This window comes from Dipodomys ordii, unplaced genomic scaffold (genome assembly GCF_000151885.1).
Source record: "Dipodomys ordii isolate 6190 unplaced genomic scaffold, Dord_2.0 Scaffold74, whole genome shotgun sequence".
Classification (NCBI taxonomy): Eukaryota; Metazoa; Chordata; class Mammalia; order Rodentia; family Heteromyidae; genus Dipodomys; species Dipodomys ordii.
The window spans coordinates 4,963,812-4,974,669 of record NW_012267290.1 but is presented as its reverse complement, the minus strand read 5'-3'; positions in this window follow the sequence as shown (position 1 = coordinate 4,974,669).

The following is a 10,858-nucleotide window of genomic DNA, read 5'->3' as shown; positions in this document are numbered from 1 at the left end:
GCTCCCTCTCCTCAGGCCCCCCCTCCTCCTGCTCCCTCTCCTCAGCTCCGCTGTCGCCTGGACTTGGGGAGCTATGGTGCAAAGTGCAATTAGAAACTGCAATTAGTGGCTCTGCAGGTACATTTTGCATTTGCATCTTGTAGGAAATGCACATATTTTTATACCCATTTGGCACTATGTTACAGAAGGTAAGGGAGGCTTACGGAAGGAATTTTCATGTTAGACCACAAATGATGGTTCTCTATAATTTCACCAGACCATCCTGTTGTGTTTTGTCAGTGTTTTATTGAGGTTTTTCCCTGGGATTTGCAGTTGTGGTTTTGGATATAACTGAGAACTACCCACAGCAATGACTCAATCGTGATGGGAATCCTCACAAATTGGTTTCTGGTGACAAATTCTGGGGGATGGCAGATTAGCCACAACTGTGTGCAGCGAAAATTGATTTTACTGACGTACTTCTCTTTCAATTAACTTAATCTTGTGTGTCTCGTGCAGTTAATATATCCCTTTTCCCCCAAGGCTAAAAACCTTCGGAGGTATAGGATCCCCACCATTAAATAAATTTGCTGTTTGTGCACCATGTGGCTATCTTGTACTAAATTCAACTAGATAACTAACATCTACTTCCTAAGGGCTCTGGACATGGGCTTGTGAACACAATGCAGTTTCTGAAACCATCTGACACCAAATGTTTCAAAGAAGTTAGCATATGGAAAAGCTCATTGAAATTGATTTCATTTTAGGACCTGGAGCCTTAGTCAGTAGTGAGAATTAAAAACAAACCCAAGTCCAGTCTTCCTACATTCTGAATTTCATGTTTAAATCTACAGATGCAGTGTTGAAAACAACTTGACCGATCACAGAAGCGATCAACTACTAATAGTGATTAATAGTGATTAGCCATACCATGTGTTTCTAATTGTTAACAAATAGTTCCAATTAGTGCTTTTTCTGGAGTCTTTGGAGAGAGCTATCAGATTATATATTTTCATTTGAGTTCCTCTTTTAGTTTCTACGTTCACACTGTGTGATTGGATTAAGTCAATCAACAGCAATGAGCAAATATGCCTGAATTAAGTGTGCATTCTAAAGTCAGGCCAAAGAGTCCTGGGTATCTGGAAGCCGAGAAGGTTATCAGACTGGTTGAAGGAGTCTGCTAGATGCGATGGGGTTGACTGCTCCTTCAGAGCCCGCTGATCCTGCTCTGAGCTGCCCTTCCCTGGCCAGGAAGGTGGACGGAGACTCCAGCAGAGGAGGAGGGTCGGGGGTGAGGGTGATGAATTCCAGCAGAGGAGGAGCGTCAGGGGTGAGGGTGATGAATTCCAGCAGAGGAGGAGCGTCAGGGATGAGGGTGATGAATTCCAGCAGAGGAGGAGCGTCAGGGATGAGGGTGATGAATTCCAGCAGAGGAGGAGCATCGGGGATGAGGGTGACGAATCCGACGCTGAGCCCAGAGCTAGGTGCACCGGCGTTCAGGGAATGCAGGGACTGGACCTGCTGGGAGGAGCCTCGGGGCCTTCAACGCCCATGCAGGCTTCTGACTTCTAGGACTCAGAGGGAGTCAATTTGTGTGTGTTGAGCCAGCGATTTGTGGCTCTCTGTCACAGAAGTGAAGGGAAATGATTGCACTGAGGCTGAACCGGGGGCTCCGTGGCCGCCGCACACCGTGCTCCAGGAGCTCCCAAGTGTCTGCTCTCCGTGTGCTCACTGTGCCTGCAGATCTGTTACCAAGTGGGTTCTGGTCTTCTTGAACTTGTAGGCTGAGATGTCAACCCGTGTGCCTGTGTTTGGAGATGGGAAGCTGGGGCAAGCAGTCGGGGCGGCAGGCCAGGAAAGTCTGGACGGTCCCATGCGTTCGGTTAGGAGCTCTTGAAGCAGAATATTTGTAATTTTAATGACTGGCATGCAACTTTTTTGTAACATGAAATGAACTATAAGTTACTCAGGTTTAACAGGAGACATTTGTTGGTGATTAGGTGTCACAAAATAAAATAATAGCAGGTAGGTTCTGGTCCCTGGGGCATCTCATTACTGGCGCCCAGCAGGTTGCTCGTCTTCTCAGGAGGGGAAAAAATCCCAGAAAGAAAACCAATCTGCGCCCTCTTTACAAGGCTGAGGCCTGCAGAAAATGACAGCCTGGAAAGCGTGAGTGAGCAACCTCAGCAACCCCCAGGGGTGTGCGTGTGCAGTGCGGGTGTGTGTGTGTGCAGTGCGGGGGTGTGCGTGTGCAGTGTGGGGGTGTGCGTGTGCAGTGTGGGGGTGTGCGTGTGCAGTGTGGGGGTGTGCGCGTGCAGGGTGGGGGTGTGCACACGCAGTGTGTATGTGCATGTGTGCATGTCTGTGAATGCATGCATGTGCATTGTGTACACGTGTGTGTGAATGTGTGCATGTGTGCATGTATGTGTGCACTCATGTGGAGACCGAGACACAAATTCAGATAGAGGAAGAAAGGAGGAGGAGGAGGAAGATAAAGGCGGCAAGTAGGTAGAAAGGTAGCAGACAGACAAGTGGACAAGCACTTTGGAGACATGTCACAGAGCCCTGAACATACCCTGACCTTTGTTTACACTCCTGAGTGAATGTCCTGCCTTCTAGGTAACATTCTGTCCTGCACAGACATCATAGAAAATAAAACTGCGTTGGTGACTGCAGGGGGGAGGGGAGCAGGCAGCTGACAGCACTGGGTGGCACCAGCCACGGGGCCTGGTTCCCTGGGGCGGGAGCACTGTCCCCTGGAGGGGGAGCACCGTCCTCTGGGGCGGGAGCACTGTCCTCTGGGGCGGGAGCACTGTCCTCTGGGGCGGGAGCACTGTCCTCTGGGGCGGGAGCACTGTCCTCTGAGGCGGGAGCACTGTCCTCTGGGGCGGGAGCACTGTCCTCTGGGGGAGGAGCACCATCCTCTGGGGGAGGAGCACCGTCCTCTGGGGCGGGAGCACTGTCCTCTGGGGGAGGAGCACCGTCCTCTGGGGGAGGAGCACCGTCCTCTGGGGCAGGGGGCCAGGCACAACCCTGAACCTACTTTGTGTCCTGCATTTATTTAAGGAAACTATGAGTGGAGGAGGATGGAAAAGACCCCAGAGATCTAATTCAGAAAATGGCTGCAATAGTACATAATAAAACTGAAGAGCTTTTAAACTGTTGCTGTCTAAGAGAAGGAAAGCTCGGGAGGAGACATTTGGTTTTGACTTAAGATGATCATTACTAGGAGAGACGTTTTTGTTCTCATTTGTACTGAAATGACTTGTTTAGACATGATAAAACTTCTAACTGGACCTTCCTGGTGATGATGAAGTGGAGCGTGTGGCGCCCGTGGGCGTGGGGGGAGGAGGGCGAGGCCCCGGGCCCGGCCCCAGCGCCTGCCCAGCGCCTGCGCTGCCCCAACGCGCAGCACTTCTGACCAAGCGAGTCCCACAGTCCTTCAGTGCACAGGACGCACCGATCTCTCATCCCGCGAGGCCACTCTGGTCCTGTGCAACGCTGGCCTCTCCCGGCCGCCCGAGGCGGGGGTCGGTGGCCGGTGTGCTCTCCCCCAACCTTGGTCCAGGCAGGCCCCGCACCTGGACCCCGGCTGCTTCTATAGGAGACATTTCTCTGGAGGAATCCTTTGGAGACTCTGCTTGAGTCAAAACACATGAAAGACAGTTTAACAGCCTGGAAGGGATAAATATCGTCTTTCAGAGCAAAGGGTTGGATGGAGAGAGAGCCAAACACAGTCAGGAAGAAAGCGGCCGTGCTACGGAAGCAGCCATTGCATACATAACTTTGAGATGGCGCTTTTGAAATAGGTCCTGGTGGAAAAGTGTAAGAAAGAGTTTAGGTGGCCTGAAGGCAGAAGAGCAAGATTTAGGAGAACAGAGATATGTATTTAATTAATGTGATGACTAAAAATACAAAATGCTTTGGTAGGCCTTTTCTTATTCAATTATGAATCTTTGCTTAAGCTGCCGTATTTAACTTGAAGCCATTTAATACAATAATTGTCTGCCATGAATTAGAAAACAAACCCAGCATGTCAATGAAGGAAGGATGTTGGCTCAATGTTTCATCTTAAAAGAGAGCAGAAATAGCAACTTGGAGAAGTCAAAGTCACTTTCAATGCTATTTCTTAAATGCTTAAATTAGGAAGAATCATTTCTTTTTTCTGCTCAGCTAACCAATACAAAGATTAGCAAGCACATCGATTAGGAAGCACACAATAAAAACGGCTTTCTGACCTCCAGAACTGTCCAACGGAAACGGTCTTCCATTCATCTTTTAAATTCATGTATCAGAATTAAATACTCTACTGTTACAGGCCGAACTATGTCTCTCCTAAAGGTATATTGAAGCCTTACTCGCTGGGCCCTCAGAAGGGTACTCTAGGTACAAGTAAGGTCTTCACAGGAAAACAACAACAACAACAACAACAACAAGCCAAATAAGAATGCTGAGAGATGGCCTTCATCCTGTGTGACCACCGTCTTCACAGCGCGGGGACCCTCGGACACAGGTGCACACAGGTGGAGGGTCTCGCAGGGTGGCGGGTGGACACGGAGCGTGGGGCAGACGGAGCTGGAGGGTTTTTTTTTGCAGCACTGCCCTGTCTCCGCTCAGCCGCAGTGCGTGGTTGCAAAAGGAAAGTCCCACCCGCGGCCTGCGTGGGCTCTGCTCTCGGCGCTGTGGTGGCGCGTGGAAGGAGCCCTGCGGAGGCCCGGCTGGAGGCCGCACAGACCCTCGGGCTGCAGAGAGCCGGTGAGTGGCGTGATCAGCCCTCAGAGGCTCTCATGCGATCACGCGTGTTGAAGTGGCTCTTGGAAGTGGCTTTTAAAGTGATTTTTAAATTGCACAACTTAAAGTTTCAGGGAAATTGAGCCATTCTGTCAGGAACTGAACCCAGAAGTGGAGTCTACCACCCCTGTCCCCTGCCAGGGGAACCTCCCGGCCGAGCCACCCCCCCCCCCCGGGCGCAGGGAGGGGCCAGCGTCCCTGCTCAGGTGTGCGGGATCCCGGGGTAAACACTGGCGGGGGGCTGGGAGCCCCAGGAGAAAACGCACCCGAGCCCTGAGAGCTGCATCATGACGCCATCGGTGTAGAAGTGAATTTCTCAGAGCTGTCCCACGCCCCAGCTGTGAAAGCCTGCGTGAACGAGGCCAGGCGTCCAGCCTCCGGCCGGCCTGGCTGGAGCCCAGTGCGAGGCCACGCCGGTCGGGGTCCCTCAGCTGCAGATGGCTCTGAGGAACAGAGCCAGACGGAACACCAGGCTGCCACGCTCACGGTGACTGGCATCTGCGTTCATTTTTGTCACAGGAACTGGAGATTTCATTTCTAGAAATACTTCAGATGCCTAACTATTCAGCTCAGGTGCAGGAAATCACGTTTCCAGTGTTGCATGCCACGTGTGGTCAGTAACCACGCACAAAGGCAAGGCGTGGTCTTGCTGCTCACAAGGTATCCTGGGGAACACCTGGCCAGTCCAGCCCAGCTCCGAGAGTGTACGCTACGCGGACCCCAGCTAGCTGGGTCTGCGGGCCTCTCCGTGCTGCCTCTGTGGAGGAGTGGGGGGGGGTCACGCCCCACCAGTCCCTCGTCCCTGCATCTGTGCATGAAGCTCATTCTGCAGAGAACACTCTCCTGAGAGACCAGAGGCTGGAAAAGAAGTGGAGCACTGGAGCTGGAGCGTGAGTGCGTGGCCAGTGCCCGAGCAGACAGAACAGAATCGAGAAACACTACGTGGAGACTGCGAACAGTGTCCTAAGCATGCAGAAAGCTTGTACGGTGGGGTTTGGTGAGATGTGGCTTGCTTCTTTGTGACATAATGCTAAGAAATCAAAGTTTGTGCTGTTAAAAAAAAAAGGACTAACCTTGGCTGTCACCACAACAGGGTAGAACAGCCAGCACTGGGATTCTCCAAAGTAAAAATAAAGTAGAAAGTTAATAGGGGAAAATTTAAATTAATAGGCCCCGAAACCAAAAGTATGAATAATCAGTGTATGTAAAACCGGAAAGTAAAGCAGGCGGAGGGGAGGGGGCTGGCGGCAGGGAAGGGGAGGAAGGAAGGGGAATGCACTTGAAGGGCTCTCTATGCCCTTATTAAAACGGAACTACGAAACCCCTGAACCATCTGAACTAGGGGCCGAGGATGAGGGAGAGATGGAGGAGGTGAGTCTGACACTGTGCGCACGCATGGAAACGGCATGGAAACCCTTCACGCAGTTAATACACGCTGGCAAAGCAGTCTACAAATAACAGTGAGCACTCAGGTAAAACGTAACCACAGGAAGAATGGTTAGGAGAGGAAGACGAGCTGACGTAGTGCCTTGGTATGGCAGGTAACTGCGTTACGTCATAGAATTTGGAAGTCTGGACAAATGAGTGTTGGCTCATTTCCTACAAAGAATATACATTACCCAAATTGACTAAATCGCTGACAGTCCCGTTGAAAACTTTGGGAAGCTGATTAAAGATCTGTCAATAAAGGAACTGCTGGCTTAATGATTGCACTGGGGCTACGAGGGGCTGTTGGGCCTGCTTTGCAGACGCCAGGGCGTCAGGCAGGCCCGGCGTGGATTCCTCCATCCATTTGCCACATGGAAACATCTGAATTATTTTCTCAAGCATAGTCTCTGAGAAATCTCTCTCTTCTCTCCCGTCAATAAGCCTTTACAGAAGGCTGTACTGCTCTTTGATTTATACAGACTTTCTGCCAAATGACTATTATTTAAAATGTAGGTGTTGGCATAGATCATTTTGAAGGTCAAAGAAGTTTGAGACCTAACTTTGTAATCTTTACTGCTCTGATAAACCCAGCTTGAACTATTTCAAACTCAAATTGAATTTCTGGCAACTAATTCCTAAGGTTTTAATCTAATTTATAAATTGTCAAGTTCCAACAAGTACACCCATAAGGACATGTAAAAGGAAGATGGAAAAATTGTTTTAGTGGTGATACAGTGCTAGTTAATTTGTCAGTTATCACATGGTAATAGAAAATAGTGCATTTAATTAAATTTCTTAGGTGTTTATTAGTTCTTGCAGACAGAATGGGATGTTTTGATTTGATATGAATCATGGTGGAAATTGTTTAAATTGGCAGAATATTAACTTTTTTCACTGACATATCTCTATATCTCTATAATCTATATAATCTAACATATATCTGTCTGTCTGTCTGTCTCCAGACAGATATGTCATGAGCTTGACCACTAATGCCACAGTCCAAGTCTTTCTGTCTTTAGTTTGTTTTTTAAATATGGTCTCCAGCTAACTTGCCTCTACTGGCCCTTCACTCTGATCCTCCTCTCCCTGTCTGAGCAGGTCGGGCCCAAGGCGTGTACCACACACTGGCTTGTTGTTCATATAGTGTCTCACACATTGGCTTCTGTCTCTGTCCCTCGGCAGCTGTAATCCAGGTGTGAGTGACCATATCCAGTCCTGGGTGACTATGTTTGAACTTTGCCTGCCACACCATGCCAAAAAGTCACCATTGGAGGAGCAGAAAGAAAATGCAAGGCTGAGCAATGGACTGAGAGGCGACCCTGCAGGAGCCTGTTCAGAATGCTTCCTAGCTCTCTGCCCTCTCGGAGTGCACCTCCCCCTCCTCCCGCTCTGGTCCTGGGCCCCTCCCCGATGCCCTGGTCCTCACACCTCATTCAGAGGAACTGAGCACCATTGATGTCACTTTGCTTTCTTGTTTTGGTTTTGGTTTCTGGACTTTCCCTTAGTGCTCCTTGGCTTTCTTGCTCAGCTGGTGCTTTACTACTTGAGTCTTGCCTCCAGCCTTGAGTTTTGCTCATTACTTTGGAGTCTGATTTTGGAAAGCCTCACAAACTTCATTTATTTTCCTTTTCAGTAGTTTAAACAGGGAAAAATGTACAAATACAAATTAAAAAGTAAACTCTGCCTCATGAAAATAGCTATTAGAAGCAGTGAGATCTCCAAGTGCATTTTCTCATCGTGATAAAAATATTTTAAGGCAGCTACATAACAAACGCCAGCTTTCCAAGATTGCCTTGTCACACACATCAGTCTCTGAATGTGGGAAGGGCAGAATATTTGTGAGGTGAAATGGGTGCGTAATTTTAGGTTCAAATGCAGTATTGATTTTTGCATTTTGTGTTGATTATTCTCCCTTCAATTCTGCTGCTATTGTTCTCCTGTCTTTCCTGTCCATTGTGAATTCAAAATGCCAAGGCACCTTCCCCAGAGCTCAAACACAGACATTAATGACCTTCAGAAGGAAAGATCCAGAAACACCCAAATGCATGTAGGGAAGGGGGTTCTAACCTGAGCATTTCTACAGACTCCCTGGTGTTAGAAACACAGACACACACATGCATGCACGCACACCATGCTCACACACCGTTTGTTACCTGAGTGTCTATTTAAATAGTCACAGACATGCGGATTTCTCAGAGTAGCCACTAAGTTAACAATTTCACAGCAAGATTTGTGATTTATGCTGTCATGAGAAATGCAATTAGGGTTATAGGAAATTCTGGTTATATAGTTTGAGGGAAAAGAAAACATTCATGTGTTCATAACTGGTAAAGAATAAAATGGGTTACAGTAGCCATTCTTGATATCCACTGCACACACATGTGGTTGAATAGACACACTTTACTTTGTATTTTTTTGCTGATGGATTACTTCACAGGCTGGAGGTCTCAGTGGACGCCGGGAGGACTTTCGCAAGATTCATTTTTTTTTTTTTTTGCCAGTCGTGGGGCCCGAACTCTGGGCCTGAGCACTGTCCCTCAGCTCTTCAGCTCAAGGCTAGTGCTCTACCACTTGAGCCACAGCGCCACTTCCAGCTTTTTTCTGCTTATGTGGTGCTGAGGAATCGAACCCAGGGCCTCATGCATGCAAGGCAAGCACTCTACCACTGAGCCACCTTCCCAGCCCCAGATTCATTTTTTTTTAATACAAGAAATAAGTTTCATTCAAGAGCAGGAAAAATAGAGCCATGGAATCTCAGTGCCCAGGAAGGAAAGTTGGGTCAAACAGGTTAGGGTCCCAAACTGTCTCCTCCTTTGTCTGCCTCCTCTCAGCTCTCCAGAGGCTTCCTAGAATCCTCTGAAACCAGGGCTGGCTTCAGCCTTTGTTGGTGTTGAATCCCAGCCCAAGGCAGATTCTTGGGCTAGAGGATGATCATTTGTTCCAAGGAATGAGCGAATGGGGGAAAATCTCTTTTTATCATCTTAGCACGTCAGACTTCATGAAAGTCAGCCATGTGCATCCCTTCACATGTGTGAAGGAAAGTTAGCAGAGTTTGAAATAGGAAGGTTGAGAAGAAGTATTCCTTCTCTGTAGCTGATTTGCACTATATCAGGCTATAAATCAGGAGTCTTGACTGAAAACATTGGATATCGATTGGTACTATTGCCTGGCCAAACCCTAGTTAACCTCTGCTGCTTTGCAAAGTACAATCTACATGATAGAGTAAAGAACAGTGTTTTGCAATAAGCAAAGCTTTCAGAGGTATGGTTACTAAAAACAGTTGTTTAATTTTAAGTATCCAGGAAAGAAAAGTGAAATGTTCTTGATGCTGTATATTGAATTTTATGCAAAATATAACCAGCATTTATTAACATTAAAAGCAAGAACACGAATATGTGTTTTATACATTTAGCCACTGCTACCTAGTGGTTTTTACTGGGGAAATTTGACAAAAATAAAGATTTTATTGTTGTTGACAAGAAAGGAGGGAATGTGATTAAACCACAGCTATAAAAAGCTCGGCAATGAAACAGAAATTAAGGCATTAGAAATTCTCCAATTGAACAAATTGCATTTTAATGAGAGATATCATATGAGAGAAACATGTTAATTATTTCTGATCATATGCTGCTGCAGTGATGCGGGCATCACTCGAGGTTTCTGTGGAGCGATTTCCAGGGATCGATAGGGTCTGCGAGCAGCATGATGGGCAAGTGTTTTCTCTCATGAAATGAAAGGAAGCTTTACCATGGATTCTAAACCTGTTTACAGTGCGATCCTTATCTAAGGTTTTATCAATGATAAGACAGTGTGAAATGCTTATTTCAAGTAGAACAATGCAGAGGGCCTGATATTTTTCCTTCCCTAAACAGTGACTAGAAACAATGACAGTTCTTTCAGATTGATTGATTCATTCTACCAGGTCATTTTCTGGCCTGCCAGTTCCAGGGCATCCTAAGAGTTGCTTGTTCTGAATTTGTTATTATTCTACATTGTAGACGTTGGTGTAGAACATACTCCCATTTTATTTTTTTACCACTTATGGTTTGCTTTGATTGTAATAAACAGAAATTTGTCATTTAAATATTTGGCTTTGTTAGAAAATACTTTAAAATGTTACCCTCCTGCTAGACAAGTGAATAAATCTGTGCTCCATAATGTCCAGCCAGCATGTAATTGTGAGCACGTCATCCCTGCACTGCTGTGATTGTGAGCACGTTATCCCTGCACTGCTGTGATTGTGAGCACGTCATCATCCCTGCACTGCTGTGATCGTGAGCACGTCATCCCTGCACTGCTGTGATCGTGAGCACGTCATCCCTGCACTGCTGTGATCATGAGCACGTCACCCCTGCACTGCTGTTATCGTGAGCACGTCATCATCCCTGCACTGCTGTGATCATGAGCACGTCATCATCCCTGCATTGCTGTGATCGTGAGCACATCATCATCCCTGCACTGCTGTGATCGTGAGCACGTCATCATCCCTGCACTGCTGTGATCATGAGCACGTCATCCCTGCACTGCTGTGATCGTGAGCACGTCATCATCCCTGCACTGCTGTGATTGTGAGCACGTCATCCCTGCACTGCTGTGATCGTGAGCATGTCATCATCCCTGCACTGCTGTGATTGTGAGCACGTCATCATCCCTGCACTGC